The 16,765-nt window shown below is 42.5% G+C and overlaps 1 pseudogene across 1 annotated transcript in view; it reads left to right on the plus strand.

The window, feature by feature from the left end:
* Positions 1 to 13,350, plus strand: part of LOC311106740 (visual system homeobox 2-like) — a 29,034-nt pseudogene extending 15,684 nt beyond the window's left edge. Inside the window, exons 2-6 of the transcript in view lie at positions 1,529 to 1,923; positions 2,229 to 2,313; positions 5,559 to 5,682; positions 12,076 to 12,256; positions 12,940 to 13,350. The product of the transcript in view is annotated as a visual system homeobox 2-like (transcript). The remainder of the gene's footprint in view (positions 1 to 1,528; positions 1,924 to 2,228; positions 2,314 to 5,558; positions 5,683 to 12,075; positions 12,257 to 12,939) is intronic.
* Positions 13,351 to 16,765: the final 3,415 nt, after the last annotated feature.

Here is a 16,765-nt window from a genome sequence, read left to right on the forward strand (position 1 = left end):
ATGTGGTGCCAGGATAACAACCTCTCCCTCAACGTGATCAAGACAAAGGAGATGATTGTGGACTACAGGAAAAGGAGGACCGAGCACGCCCCCATTCTCATCGACGGGGCTGTAGTAGAACAGGTTGAGAGCTTCAAGTTCCTTGGTGTCCACATCACCAACAAACTATCATGGTCCAAACACACCAAGACAGTCGTGAAGAGGGCACGACAAAGCCTATTCTCCCTCAAGAGACTGAAAAGATTTGGCATGAGTTCTCAGACCCTCAAAAAGTTCTACAGCTGCACCATCGAGAGTATCCTGACTGGTTGCATCACTACCTGGTATGGCAACTGCTCGGCCTCCGACCGCAAGGCACTACAGAGGGTAGTGCGTACGGCCCAGTACATCACTGCGGCCAAGCTTCCTGCCATCCAGGACCTCTATACCAGGCGGTGTCAGAGGAAGGCCCTAAAAATGGTCAGAGACTCCAGCCACCCTAGTCATAGACTGTTCTCTCTGCTACCGCACGGCAAGCGGAACCGGCTACGCCAATTCTAGGTCCAAAAGGCTTCTTAACAGCTCTATCCCCAAGCCATAAGACTCCTGAACAGCTAATCAAATGGCTACCCGGATTTTTCTTAAAACTGCATTGTTGGTTAAGGGCTTGTAGGTAAGCATTTCACTGTAAGGTCTACACCTGTTGTATTCAGCGCATGTGACAAATAAAATGTGATTTTATAATCGCTAACCAATCAGAGTATCAAAGACAATAACATATTTTCTAAAGGCCACTTTACCCACGTGTTCTGGCTCTGGCCCAAATGATCTCGGTTTCTGGGACCAATGAGAGCATCTAGAATGGATTTCCATTCTAGAAATCGTCAGGGAGGTAGGCTACTCAGATTCAGACTGATTGTGGTGACGTAACTAACGTCCGTGGGAGTGGCGTAGCGTTTGGCAGAGCAAGGAGTTTGGGTAGCCAGGCAACTATATCGCAGCATAAAAAAGTTATGATTTATTACATTTGACATTTTTACATGATTTATCTTCTTATTAATTTATTACCAAATGCATACACGCATATAATCCATTATTTCCTTAAACCCATACAGTAAATATAACAATGTTGAAGGATTTATCGATGTTCAACTGACATCAGAAGAAACCATTGAATAACTTCACAAATCGAATAAGCATGTATGGCAAGAGCAAAGTGCATTATTTTGTGAACCACAGTGAAGGCGGCAAAAAATATAAAGTCCTGCATCCTGATTAATATCACCAATTCTGGACCGTTTGCGGTAACAGAGTTTTTCATGGTGGGCTAATAAATCCTGTTGTCTGGAAATACCTTGTCTAACAAATCTCAAATCTTCAAAGGTATTTTCATTTAATTAACAGATCTGCCATCACGAAAGAATCGTTCGACCCCCTCTGTTCTGTTGGCGTTAAGTTCTTTCTCTGTGGTGATTGGCTGAGAGAAACGACCCCTCGGGTGAGGAACCTGTTGGATAAAAATGTAATGTCGAGGAACTGGCTCGTGCAGGGCGGGAATACCATCAGGAAAAGAAGGGACCGTTCTTTCCAGACTCTTTGAATAAACCGAAAAAGGCTGCACCCCTAAACCTAGTGGGACCCGGGCCCCAGCATCCAACCGTCAAAAATGAGTTCGACTACGACGCACAGGATTCGGAATCCAGGAGATTCTGGGCTCGAACATGGAATCTCTGCAGCACAGGGCGCACCTTCTGGCGGCTAGGTCGGCTTTGGGCCCCGCGGGAGTCGGGGTTGGGATGGGAATTATTGGTCCAGGAGTAATGCATTCGTTTTACAGCCAGCCTGCCTTTCTGGAGGTGATACAGGAGGCGCAGAGTGTTCACCTTCAGCCGCTCAACAGTGCCAGGGGACAGCTGGATTCGCATCACTCCGCAAGCTGCTCTGGTAAATGTTTAAACTATAGGCTAGCGTAGGCCTATACATTCTAAAAGTATATATTTTTAAGTAGCCAATAAGCAATTCATTTGACATGTATTTATTTATTTTTAATTTTAATGTTTATGTTGCAGCCCATTTTTATCTGGGCTGAAAATGTCATTTTGGTTTTAATGATTGCAAATGATCTTATCCTGTTTTTGAATATATTGTCACACTGTAGGATAACAGTTTATAATTATGACATTGTAATTGTATTGGCAATAGACCTGTGGCTATTTATTTAATGATAAACTATGGCTCTTTATTTACAGATTCAGATGACGTATCCTCCAACGAAAATACATTTTCCAAATCATCAATGAACCAAAACAACAAAATAAAGAAGAGACTTCACAGGTAAAACTATTGACTATAACTAATATTCACAGGTAAAACTAATGGCTATAACTAATATTCACAGGTAAAACTATTGACTATAACTAATATTCACAGGTAAAACTATTGGCTATAACTAATATTCACAGGGAAAACTATTGGCTATAACTAATATTCACAGGTAAAACTAATGGTTATAACTAATATTCACAGGTAAAACTAATGGCTATAACTAATATTCACAGGTAAAACTAATGACTATAACTAATATTCACAGGTAAAACTAATGACTATAACTAATATTTATCTCACTGTATTTGAATTGGAGTATATGCCATTGAGGCGTATATAAGTAAACAAAATGCCGTGAGAGGTTTTTTTGAAGCATTTGGTAAGCGACATTTTTCTAATTCATATAGCCTACAATATTTCGATGTTTGCACCTCCTCAATATTCTCAGAACATGTATTTGAACGAAAACGTCTAAATAAACAAATGATTATCAAGTATGAATTGAAATACATTTCTAAATTATTTTAATGCCTCGAAAATAAAGACGAGATGGTATGTAGGCTACATGGCCAACTTATATTTCATTACATCTTTTGCAATAAGTGACGGCTTTTATTTTATATACACTACCGGTCAAAAGTTTTAGAACACCTACTCATTCAAGGGTTTTTCTTTATTTTTTACTATTTTCTACATTGTAGAATTATAGTGAAGACATCAAAACTATGAAATAACACATTTGGAATCATGTAGTAACCAAAACAGTGTTAAACAAATCAAAATATATTTTATATTTGAGATTCTTCATAGCCACCCTTTGCCTTGATGACAGCTTTGCACACTGTTGACATTCTCTCAACCAGCTTCATGAGGTTGTCACCTGGAATGCATTTCAATTAACAGGTGTGCTTTCTTAAAAGTTAATTTGTGGAATTTATTTCCTTCTTAATGCGTTTGAGCCAATCAATTGTGTTGTGACAAGGAAGGGGTGGTATACAGAAGATAGCCCTATTTGGTAAAAGATCAAGTCCATATTATGGCAAGAACAGCTCAAATAAGCAAAGAGAAACCACAGTCCATCATTACTTTAAGACATGAAGGTCAGTCAATATGGAAAATTTCAAGAACTTTGAAAGTTTCTTGAAGTGTATTCACAAAAACCATCAAGCACTATGATGAAACTGGCTCTCATGAGGACCACCACAGGAATGGAAGACCCAGAGTTACCTCTGCTGCAGAGGATAAGTTCATTAGTGTTACCAGCCTCAGAAATTGTAGCCCAAATAAATGCTTCACAGAGTTCAAGTAACAGACACATCTCAACAACAACTGTTTAGAGGAGACTGTGTGAATCAGGCCTTCATGGTTGAATTGCTGCAAAGAAACCACTACTAAAGGACACCAATTAGAAGAAGAGACTTGCTTGGGCCAAGAAACACGAGCAATGGATATTAGACCGATAGAAATGTGTCCTTTGGTCTGGAGTCCAAATTAGAGATTTTTGGTTCCAACCGCTGTGTCTTTGTGAGACGTGGTGTGGGTGAACGGATGATCTCCGCATGTGTATTTCCCACCGTAAAGCATGGAGTAGGAGGTGTTATGGTGCTTTGCTAGTGACACTGTCTGTGATTTATTTAGAATTCAAGGCACACTTAACCAGCATGGCTACCACAGAATCTGCCGCAATACGCCATTTTAAAGTTTTTTATATTTTTTTAGTAATTATTATTATTATTATAAAACATTTTTTTTGGGTCATTTAGCAGACACTCTTATCCAGAGTGACTTACATGAGCAACTAGGGTTAAGTGCCTTGCTCAAGGGCACATCGACAGATTTTTCACCTAGTCGGCTCGGGAATTAGAACCAGCGACCTTTCGGTTACTGGCACAACGCTCTTAACCACTAAGCTACCGCCATCCCATCTGGTTTGGGCTTAGTGGGACTATCATTTATTTTTCAACAGGACAATCACCCAACACACCTCCAGGCTGTGTAAGGGCTATTTTACCAAAAAGGAGAGTGATGGAGTGCTGCATCAGATGCCCTGGCCTTCACAATCCCCCGACCACAACCAAATTGAGATGGTTTGGGATGAGTCGGACCGCAGAGTGAAGGAAAACCAGCCAACAAGTGCTCAGCATATGAGGGAACTCCTTCAAGACTGTTGGAAATGCATTCCAGGTGAAGCTGGTTGAGAGAATGCCAAGAGTGTGCAAAGCTGTCATCACAGCAAAGGGTGGCTATTTGAAGAATCAGATATATAAAATATATTTTGATTTGTTTAACACTTTTTTGTTTACTACATGATTCCATATGTGTTATTTCATAGTTTTGATGTCTTCACTATTATTCTATAATGTAGAAAATAGTACAAATAAAGAAAAACCCTTGAATGAGAAGGTGTTCTCAAACTTTTGACCGGTGGTGTATACATATATAATATATATATATATATATATATATATATATATATATATATATATATATATATATATATATATATATATATATATATATATATATATATATATATATATATTAGTCAAGAGGAGGACATTTTCCAAACAGTTCTGCTGTAGCAACAAACAAAACAAAGTAGAGTATTCCTTTTCTTCTTTTGATAACGGTATTCAGGATTAAATATTTTGAATAAAATCTTTACATTCTCATGCATGCTATCACGGATAGCCTACAAGGTGTCAATATTTCTGGTGCTGTATATTCTACAAGTAGCCTACTTCAAGCGAAAAAATCATGCGTAAAATAAGCATGTGTAAATAATCTCCTGATAATGTAATTATTTATTATACTTATTCAAATTTCATTTATTTATTCTAAATCAACTTTTTTATTTTGGAATTATAAAATAATTCGTTTTGTGCCCACTGCCATATGAACTAAAACAAACTAAACGTCATGCTTATCCATTTTTATACAAAATAAAAATAAACTGTTATTAGCTTAGATTTGATTCCGAGTAGAAAGTGTTCTGTTTGAAGTACACAGCACTTCATCAAATAGATATATTTAAGGACAAATGTGTAAAAATATATATTTGTTGTTGTTTTTTTTAACCTTTATTTATCCAGGAGGTCCCATTGAGATCAGAAGACCTCTTTTACAAGGGAGACCAGTTTATATGGACTTGACACTTCCAGGCACAATTCAAATCAATACTTCTCTATGCAAATGTTTGTCACCAAAATAACTTTTTTTTTTGTGTGTGTTCCCTCTCCTAATGTTTCTATCAGGACTATATTCACATCAGATCAGCTGGATGAGTTGGAGAAGGCTTTCAATGAGGCCCGCTACCCTGATGTCTACGCCAGAGAGATGCTCTCCATGAAGACTGATCTTCCAGAGGACAGGATACAGGTACATAACATACTGTAGCCTGGTGGTGTGTGTTTGTGTGTGTGTTTGTGTGTGTGTGTGTTTGTGTGTGTGTGTGTGTTTGTGTGTGTGTGTGTGTGTGTTTGTGTGTGTGTGTGTGTGTGTGTTTGTGTGCGCTTGCGTGCTCGTGCATGAGTATGTATCCTCCATATATGTTAGGCACAAGGCGTGGTGGGAGCCATAAATTAAATGAAATTAATTAGCTTGGGTCAATGGCAGGGCTCTCTTGGGATCTAGCTCTTTAATTTCCCTGGTGATATTTGAGCGCCTGTCGCCCATCGATCGGCTCTGAAAATTAACGTGTTTTTCAATCAGCCTCCAGGTGCCCCTAGGGTCACCCTCCTGTTCTTTACTTTCTCAGCTCAGCTGCTTCACACACACACACACACACACACACACACACACACACACACACACACACACAAACACACACACACACAAACACACACACACACACACACACACACACACACACACACCTCTGCTCTCTGCTGAGAGCCCTGGAAGTAATCTCTCATCACCAGACCTATCGCCATGAGATCAAATAAAATCAAATTTGATTGGTCACATACACATATTTAGCAGATGTTATTGCGGGTGTAGCGAAATGCTTGTGTTCCTAGATCCAACAGTATCTAACAATTCAGAACAATACACAAATCTAAAAGTAAAAGAATGGAATCAAGAAATATATAGTTATTAGGACAAGCAATGTCGGAGTGGCATTGACTAAAATACAGTAGAATAGAATACAGTATATACATATGAAATGAGTAAAGCAGTATGTAAACATTATTTAAGGGACTAGTGTGCCATTATTATAGTGACCAGTGATTCCATGTCTATGTACATAGGGAAGCAGCCTCTAAGGTGCAGGGTTGAGTAACCGGGTGGTAGCCGGCTAGTGATGGCTATTTAACAGTCTGATGGCCTTGAGATATAAGCTGTTTTTCAGTCTCTCAGTCCCATCTTTGATGCACCTGTACTGACCACGCCTTCTGGAGGATAGCGGGGTGAACAGGCCGTGGCTCTGGTGGTTGATGTCCTTGATGATATTTTTGGCCTTCCTGTGACATAGGGTGCTGTAGGTGTCCTGGAGGGCAGGCAGTGTGCCCCCGGTGATGCGTTGGGCAGACCGTACCACCCTCTGGAGAGCCCTGCGGTTGCGGGCGGTGCAGTTGCCGTACCAGGCGGTGATACAGCCCGACAGGATGCTCTCAATTGTGCATCTTTAAAAGTTTCTGACGGTCTTAGGGGCCAAGATGAATTTATTCAGCCTCCTGAGGTTGAAGAGGCGCTGTTGTGTCTTCTTCACCACACTGTCTGTGTGGGTGGACTATTTCAGATTGTCAGTGATGTGTACGCCAAGGAACTTGAAGCTTTCCACCTTCTCCGCTGCGGTCCCGTCGATGTGGATAGGGGCGTGCTACCTCTGCTGTTTCCTGAAGTCCACGATCAGCTCCTTCGTTTAGTTGACATTGAGAGAGAGGTTATTTTCCTGGCACACACTCCCAGAGCCCTCACCTCCTCCCTGAAGGCTATCTCGTATTTGTTGGCAATCAGGCCTGCTACTGTTGTGTCGTCTGCAAACTTGATGATTGAGTTGGAGGCGTGCTTGGGCATGCAGTCATGGGTGAACAGGGAGTACAGGAGGGGGCTGAGCATGCACCCTTGTGGGGCTCCTGTGTTGAGAAGCATCGAAGTGGAGGTGTTGTTTCCTACCTTCACCACCTGGGGGTGGCCCGTCAGGAAGTCCAGGACCCAGTTGCACAGGGCGGGGTTCAGACCCAGGGCCCCGAGCTTAATGATGAGATTAGAGGGTACTATGGTGTTGAAGGCTGAGCAATGAACAGCATTCTGACATAGGTATTCCTCTTGTCCAGATGGGATTGGGCAGTGTGCAGTGCAATGGCGATTGCATCGTCTGTGGATCTATTGGGGCGGTAAGCAAATTGAAGTGGGTCTAGGGTGACAGGTAAGGTAAGGTAGAGGTGATATGATCCTTGACTAGTCTCTCAAAGCACTTCATGATGGTGAGTGCTACGGGGCGATAGTCATTTAGTTCAGTTACCTTTGCTTTCTTGGGTACAGGAACAATGACATCTTGAAGCAAGTGGGGACAGCAGACTGGGATAGGGAGAGATTTAATATGTCCCTAAACACAACAGCCAGCTGGTGTGCGCATGCTCTGATGATGCGGCTAGGGATGTCATCTGGGCTGGCAGCCTTGCGAGGGATAATGTCTTACTCACCTCGGCCACGGAGAACGAGAGCTCACAGTCCTTGGGAGCGGGCCGCGTCGGTGGCACTGTGTTATCCTCAAAGCAGGCGAAGAAGGCCATAGTTAGGAATAGTTAGGATGTGGATAGTGAGGATGTGGATAGTGAGGATGTGGATAGTGAGGATGTGGATAGTGAGGATGTGGATAGTTAGGATGTAAATAGTGAGGATGTGGATAGTGAGGATGTGAATAGTGAGGATGTGAATATTTAGGATGTGGATAGTTAGGATGTGATTAGTGAGGATGTGGATAGTGAGGATGTGGATAGTGAGGATGTGGATAGTGAGGATGTGGATAGTTAGGATGTAAATAGTGAGGATGTGGATAGTGAGGATGTGAATAGTGAGGATGTGGATAGTTAAGATGTAAATAGTGAGGATGTGGATAGTGAGGATGTGGATAGTTAGGATGTGAATAGTGAGGATGTGGATAGTGAGGATGTGAATAGTGAGGATGTGGATAGTTAGGATGTAAATAGTGAGGATGTGGATAGTGAGGATGTGGATAGTTAGGATGTGAATAGTGAGGATGTGGATAGTTAGGATGTGGATAGTGAGGATGTGAATAGTGAGGATGTGGATAGTTAGGATGTAAATAGTGAGGATGTGGATAGTTAGGATGTGGATAGTGAGGATGTGATTAGTGAGGATGTGATTAGTGAGGATGTGGATAGTGAGGATGTGAATAGTGAGGATGTGGATAGTTAGGATGTGGATAGTTAGGATGTGTGTAAAGCCTTCGACGAAATACAATGCTATTTCTCTGTAAACAAATTAATAACAGACTTTCAGCATGCTTATAGGGAAGGGCACTCAACATGTACTGCACTGACACAAATGACTGATGATTGGTTGAAAGAAATTGATAATAAGAAGATTGTGGGAGCTGTACTGTTAGACTTCAGTGCAGCCTTTGATATTATTGACCATAACCTGTTGTTGAAAAAACATATGTGTTATGGCTTTTCAACCTCTGCCAATATCGGGGATTCAGAGCTATCAATCTAATAGAACTCAAAGGGTTTTCTTTAGTGGAAGCTTCTCTAATGTCAAACATGTAAAGTGTGGTGTACCGCAAGGCAGCTCTCTAGGCCCTCTACTCTTTTCTATTTTTACCAATGACCTCCCACTGGCATTAAACAAAGCATGTGCGTCCATGTATGCTGATGATTCAACCATATACGCATCAGCAACCACAGCTAATGAAGTCACTGAATTGCAACCGAGGTCAGATGATTTTTACGCGCTTCAGCCGTTGTTGCTCCTAGACATTTCCACTTCACAATAACAGCACTTAAAGTTGACTGGGGCAGCTCTAGCAGGGCAGAAATTTGACGAACTGACTTGTTGGAAAGGTGGCATCCTATGACGGTGCCACGTTGAAAGTCACTGAGCTCTTCAGTAAGTCCATTCTACTGCCAGTGTTTGTCTATGGAGATTGCATGGCGGTGTGCTCGATTTTTATACACCTGTCAGCAACGGGTGTGGCTGAAAAGCCAAATCCACTAATTTGAAGGGGTGTCCACATACTTCTATATATATAGTATATTATTATATTGTATATTTCTGTGTTTCATTTTCTATCAGTTTGGTAAAATTTCTAAAAACATGTTTTCACTTTGTCATTATGGGGTATTGTGTGTAGATTGCTGAGAATTATACTTTTTTTTTAATCCATTTTGAATTCAGGCTGTAACAAAATGTGGAATATGTAATTGTAAATCATTGGTTGTGATATGTTTATCTGACGTACTTTACACACATAAAAAGGTTTGATGGTAACCTGGTTGCAAAAAGATCCCACTATGTCAAACTTATCCGTCAGCATTTATATAATTGTACCAAAACTTACTGTTTCCATCAGCTGTTGTGATTTGTTTATATACAGTGCCTTCGGAAAGTATTCAGACCTCTTGACTTTTTCCACATTTTGTTATGTTACATGTTATGCCTTATTCTAAAATGGATTAAATAAATAAAAATCCTCAGCAATCTACACACAATACCCCATAATGACAAAGCGAAAACAGGTTTTTAGACATTTTTGCAAATGTATAAAAAAATTAAAACAGAAATACCTTATTTACATAAGTATTCAGACCCTTTGCTATGAGACTCAAAATTGAGCTCAGGTGCATCCTGTTTCCATTGATCATCCTTGAGATGTTTCCACAACTTGATTGGAGTACATCTGTGGTACATTTAATTGACGTGATTTGAAAAGGCACACTTGTCTATATAAGGTCCCACAGTTGACAGTGCATGTCAGAGCAAAAACCAAGCCATGAGGTCGAAGGAATTGTCCGTAGAGCTCTGAGACAGGATTGTGTCGAGGCACAGATCTGGGGAAGGGCACTAAAAAATGTCTGCAGCATTGAAGGTCCCCAAGAACACAGTGGCCTCCATCATTCTTAAATGGAAGAAGTTTGGAACCACCAAGACTCTTCTTAGAGCTAGCCGCCTGTCCAAACTGAGCAATCGGGGGAGAAGGGCCTTGGTCAGGGAGGTGATCAAGAACCCGATGGTCACTCTGACAGAGCTCCATTGTTCCTCTGTGGAGATGGGGGAACCTTCCAGAAGGACAACCATCTCTGCAGCACTCCACCAATCAGGCCTTTATGGTAGAGTGGCCAGACGGAAGCCACTCCTCAGTAAATGGCAGATTACAGTCCACTTGGAGTTTGCCAAATGGCACCTGAAGGACTCAGACCATGAGAAACAAGATTCTCTGGTCTGATGAAACCAAGATTGAACTCTTTGGCCTGAATGCCAAGCGGTACGTCTGGAGGAAACCTGGCACCATCCCTACGGTGAAGCATGGTGCTGGCAGCATCATGCTGTGGGGATGTTTTTCAGCGGCAGGGACTGGGAGACTAGTCAGGATCGAGGGAAAGATGAACGGAGCAAAGTAAAGAGAGATCCTTGATGAAAACCTGCTCCAGAGCACTCAGGACCTCAGACTGGGGCAAAGGTTCACCTTCCAACTGGACAATGACCCTAAGCACACACCCAAGACAACCTAGGAGTGGCTTCGGAACAAGTCTCTGAATGTGCTTGAGTGGCCCAGCCAGAGCCCGGACTTGAACCTGATCGAACATCTCTGGAGAGACCTGAAAATAGCTTTGCAGTGAAGCTCCCCAACCAACCTGACAGAGCTCGAGAGGATCTGCAGAGAAGAATGGGAAAAACTCCCCAAATACAGGTGTGCCAAGCTTGTAGCGTCATATCCAAGAAGACTCAAGGCTGTAATCGCTTCCAAAGGTGCTTCAACAAAGTACTGAGTAAAGGGTCTGAATACTTATGTAAATAATATGCATGCCAGTCTCTCTTGGCTAAGAGTTGAGGAGAGACTGACTGCATCACTTCTTCTTTTTATAAGAAACATTGAAAATCCCAAATTGTTTGCAGAGTCAAAATACACACAGCTCTGACACACACACTTACCCCACTAGACATGCCACCAGGGGTCTTTTCACAGTCCCCAAATCCAGAACAAATTCAAGAAAGCGTACCGTATTATACAGAGCCATTATTGCATGTAACTCCGTTCTATCTCATTTTGCTCAAATGAACAGCAAACCTGGTTTCAAAAAACAGATTAAGCAACACCTCACGGCACAACGCCTTTCCCCTATTTGACCTAGTTTGTGTGTATGTATTGATATGTAGGCTACGTGTGCCTTTTTAAAATTGATGTAGTTCTGTCCTTGAGCGGTTCATGTCTATTAATGTTCTGTATTATGTCGTGTTTCATGTTCTGTGTGGACCCCAAGAAGAGTAGCTGCTGTTTTTGCAACAGCTAATGGGGATCCTAATAAAATACCAAAATACATGTAGTGGCTGCTATGCCAATGTGTTGTTTTATGACTTGCATGCACTGTCCATATAATTAGGCTGATCATATATTTTTACTTGAGTTTTTTAATTATATTGAGTGACATTGCATTTTATGTACGTTTCTGCATATGTACCAAGATGTTAAAAATAAACCTAAACCTAAACTTACATCCCCTGTCCCTCTCTCTCTCTCTCTCTCTCTCTCTCTCCCTCCCCCTCCCTCCCTCCCTCCCTCCCTCCCTCCCTCCCTCCCTGCAGGTTTGGTTTCAGAACCGCCGTGCCAAGTGGAGGAAGAGGGAGAAGTGTTGGGGTCGCAGCAGTGTGATGGCAGAGTACGGCCTGTACGGAGCCATGGTCCGTCACTCCATCCCTCTGCCTGAGTCCATCCTCAAGTCAGCCAAGAACGGCATCATGGACTCCTGTGCCCCATGGCTACTGGGTAAGGCACTGGGTTAATGTGTGTGGGTGGGTTGGTGGGGTGCAGAGTGTGTGTGTAGTGTGTGTGTGTATGTGTGTGTGTGTGTGTGTGTAGTGTGTGTGTATGTGTGTGTGTGTGTGTGTGTGCGCGCGCACGTGTGAGTGCATCCGGGTACGCTTATTTTCAATTACAGTCACTGTCTCATTGATCTATGCTACTCAATTGACAGATAGGACAGGCAGAGATGTTAATCCAATCTGATAAAGTAGGATTATCATTTTACTGATTTACACCCATCATTGACACTTTTATCAACTCCCGACAAGCCCTGGGATTAAGTCTGACATTGAGATCCTGCTCAAAAACCTTTGATGTAGTTAGTACAATATGTAAGGCTGAGAACGTTAAGGCGGAGAGCTTGCATTAACTTACCACATACGATAGTTCAAAGAGCAGTTTAAACCTCTCAGAACTGTTAGTGAAGGTGCCTTTCCCATGTTGCCTCCTTACCATGCTGACCATGGTGGACGTCAGAAACACTAACTGACCAAGACCACCTACCTACCACCTGCCAGCTACAGCGCAATATGAGCTTGAGATTCCTAGTACTGTAGCGTCACTGTTTTTAGACGTGTGTGTCTCCAAGTGGGATGAGTTCACATTCTGTTCCTGACCGGAATACCAACGATTCCTTTTCCTTCCAGGTATGCACAAGAAGTCCATAGATACCCCTGTTCTAACCTCTCCTGGAAAACTGGAAGCTCCCCTCTCCCAACTTCCTGCCAGGGAACGAGAGGGGGAGGAAGTGGTGGAGGAAGAGGAGGAGGAGAGGAGGAGGGAGAATGCCAGGTCGCCCCCATATCCAAATAGGAACTGAGAGAGAATAGCATCGCTGCACTCAGGGCTAAAGCCACAGAACACAGCGCTAAGATGCTACGCACACATCCTGGTGACGGACCACTGGGGACAGTTTCAGGGGACGGACCAGGGGGACAGGGACAGCTGATGGAGACAGAGGATAAAAGACAGGAGGACAGACAGGAGGACAGTTGAAGCCTGCAGCAGAGATAGAACCCAGTCAGTCTTCTTCTAAAGACAGTGCTAGGGCCTGTTGATGCCCTCTCTGTAAAGAACACTGTTTTACATATTCCTGACGTCCATACTATCATAAACAAGATAGTATTGGTCACAATACACAATACTCTCGCTAGCAAAAAAGCTTCGTAATGTTCCTTTGACACCAAAAAGCTGATATTGTCAACCTCACAATCCTCCTGTCATGGGGATTCATTTGGTCCAGATCACATTTTCTATACCCTGGTCTATAAATGTCCACTATTTTGTAATCTGGCAGCTATTTGGCAGCTATTTGGCAGCTATTTGGCAGCTATTTGGCAGCTTGCTATTGTGCAGCTTTAAGAAGAATAACTATTTGGTTACATGGATCAGTCTTTACATATGTACCCTATTGTTTTCCAAGGTAATAGGCAAATCACACAAGGTGAAAGATACATGTTATGATAAAATGGTGTGAAAAATATACATGGTCTCCTGTGGAATAATGTGAAAAACAAGAAACTCACCTTGAGAGGATGCATGAGCCTTTTTTACACTAAATAGCCTATCCCCTTGAAATGTACAATACAATACATGCTCGTCGAACGTCTCATTCCAAAATCATGGGCGTTAATATGGAGTTGGTCCCCCCCTTTGCTGCTATAACAGCCTCCACTCTTCTGGGAAGGCTTTCCACTAGATGTTGGAACATTGCTGCAGGGACTTGCTTCCATTCAGCCACAAGCATTAGTGAGGTTGGGCACTGATGTTGGGCGATTAGGCCTGGCTCACAGTCGGCGTTCCAATTCATCCCAAAGGTGTTCGATGGGGTTGAGGTCAGGGCTCTGCAGGCCTGTCAAGTTCTTCCACACCAATCTCGATAAACCATTTCTGTATGGACCTCACTTTGTGCACAGGGGCATTGTCATGCTGAAACAGGAAAGGGGCCTTCCCCAAACTGTTGCCACAAAGTTAGAAGCACAGAATCGTCTAGAATGTAATTGTATGCTGTAGCGTTAAGATTTCCCTTCACTGGAACTAAGGGGCCTAGCCCGAACCATGAAAAACAGCCCCAGACCATTATTCCTCCTCCACCCAACTTTACGGTTGGCACTATGCATTGGGGCAGGTAAGGTACTCCTTGCATCTGCCAAACCCAGATTTGTCCATCGGACTGCCAGATGGTGAAGCGTGATTCATCACTCCAGAGAACGCATTTCCACTGCTCCAGAGTCTAATGGCGGCCAGCTTTACACCACTCCAGCCGACGCTTGGCATTGCGCATGGTGATCTTAGGTTTGTGTGCGGCTGCTCAGCCATGGAAACCCATTTCATGAAGCTCCCGACGAACAGTTGTTGTGCTGACGTTGCTTCCAGAGGCAGTTTGGAAGTCGGTAGTGAGTGTTGCAACCGAGGACAAACCATTTTTACGCGCTATGCACTTCAGCACTCGGCGGTCCCGTTCTGTGAGCTTGTGGGGCCTACCACTTCGTGGCTGAGCCGTTGTTGCTCCTAGAAGTTTCCACTTCACAATAACAGCACTTACAGTTGACCAGGGCAGCTCTAGCAGGACAGAGATTTGACGAACTGACTTGTCGGAAAGGTGGCATCCTATGACGGTGCCACGTTGAAAGTCACTGAGCTCTTCAGTAAGGCCATTCTACTGTCAATGTTTGTCTATGGAGATTGCATGGCTGTGTGCTCGATGTTATACACCTGTCAGCAACGGTTGTGGCTGAAATAGCCAAATCCACTAATTTGAAGGGGTGTCCACATACCTTTGTATATATGGTGAGTGGTGGATTTCATCTTACCTATGATGGAATTATTGTCATTATTTCAAATGACATAAAGCTACATTCATGTAGTTGGAAATCAACAAGCGGTGTTTGTTTTTGCCTATGTGTTCTGTATATTAAAATAGTATTAAAGCTGTTATTGTTATTCAGATGGGAGATTCCTGGGTGTTTTTGTGTGCATCTAATTAAGTTTAATTAAGAGTAGCCTATAATTACATAAACCACATGATATATTATGACAGAAATAGGTATAATCGACATATAGGCTAATGGTTATCATTTCGTTTTAATTTAGGTATCCTCTAATTGCATCAAAATAATAGCCTATTCCAGTGGTCACCAACCGGTCGATTACGATCTACTGGTCAATCTTATAGTTGAGCACCAAACATTTCTGTAGAAAAGCCAACGTTTTTTATTTTGTTGAGCTGTTGGCAGGTAGATGCACTTGAGCAAAGTAAGCAAAGCGTTCCCATTTTGAACCATTTTTATTTGTCCGAAAAGACAAACTCCGCCTAACTGGCAGACCGGAAGATCTGTGGCTAAATCGAGTGCGACTACTGCGCTGGCCAATAGGATAGCTCAAACCACACCGCTTCCAAGAACCTGGCCACAGCAATGTTTGATATGCTACTACCCTACATAAGATGTAATCACTTTTTAAAACCATGACCGCAGAGAGACTGTCAAAGAATACAGCAAAGAGCTGCTGTTTTTATTAGTGAGTTCATGTTGAAGTTTTTATTCAGCACTGTCAACACTGTTTTATTCACCACTATTATAAAACGCGTTTCTCTGTACTTCCTCTCGCGCTGCAACTGCAATGAATGCCTAGCCAAGTGTATCGATAGCCCTGTGTTTCGTTATTATTAGCAGCTCGTTGTGTCTATTTTAATATAGAGGAATGTTTACCTTTCTCTGGTCATAGGAACAACATGAATTTGTGCATGAGCCAGATGCAGTGCGACTCGAGTTTCGCCATCATGTGGAAGACGGTGTCCCCTCTCTGTCAATCACACCAGAGGAAAGGAAGGAGCTTTCTTTCCGGACCCTCTGCTGCTCTCTCCCTCCCTCGAACGGTCATTCAAGTCGGAATTCCAAGTCCAAGGATTTGACCTCGTTTTTTAAAAGTTCCCAGTTGTCTTGAAAGCACCATGACCAACAGATGCAGGTACCATCAGTCCAGTAAAATAAAAATAAAAATGATTTCAATTCAAGCTCCTCACTGCCTCGCAAGCGCTACACCAACTGATCTATTTTGTTATCAAAGCTCTAGTTTTGAAATATAACATGGTCTGAGAATAGCAATATTGGCAGGCCAGGCATATAGCCAAAATGCTGTGCTAATGTATTAGGCCTACTGCCCAAACCTAATTCCAACATAACTGTTTTTATTAGGTTAATGTAAAAAAAAAAACGATTAAGTCATGTTTAAAAAAAAAATCGGAGCTCTAGATCTCGGCTTGCTTTTTGACTGTGAAAGTGATCTTGACTCAGAAAAGGTTGGTGATCACTGGACTATACTATAGCCTAATCAAGTCAATTTTTCTGATTTGGGTGGAAATGCCCCACTTTAGTCATCTGTTGTTGTCATTGGCTGAATGAATGCGCAAACGATGGTCCAACTTCTGCGCCTTTATTGTCGGCCCACAATGGACTCCGACTTCCCTTTAAA

The sequence above is a fragment of the Coregonus lavaretus genome (genome assembly GCF_964263955.1).
Source record: "Coregonus lavaretus genome assembly, chromosome: 31".
In the NCBI taxonomy this organism is placed as follows: Eukaryota; Metazoa; Chordata; class Actinopteri; order Salmoniformes; family Salmonidae; genus Coregonus; species Coregonus lavaretus.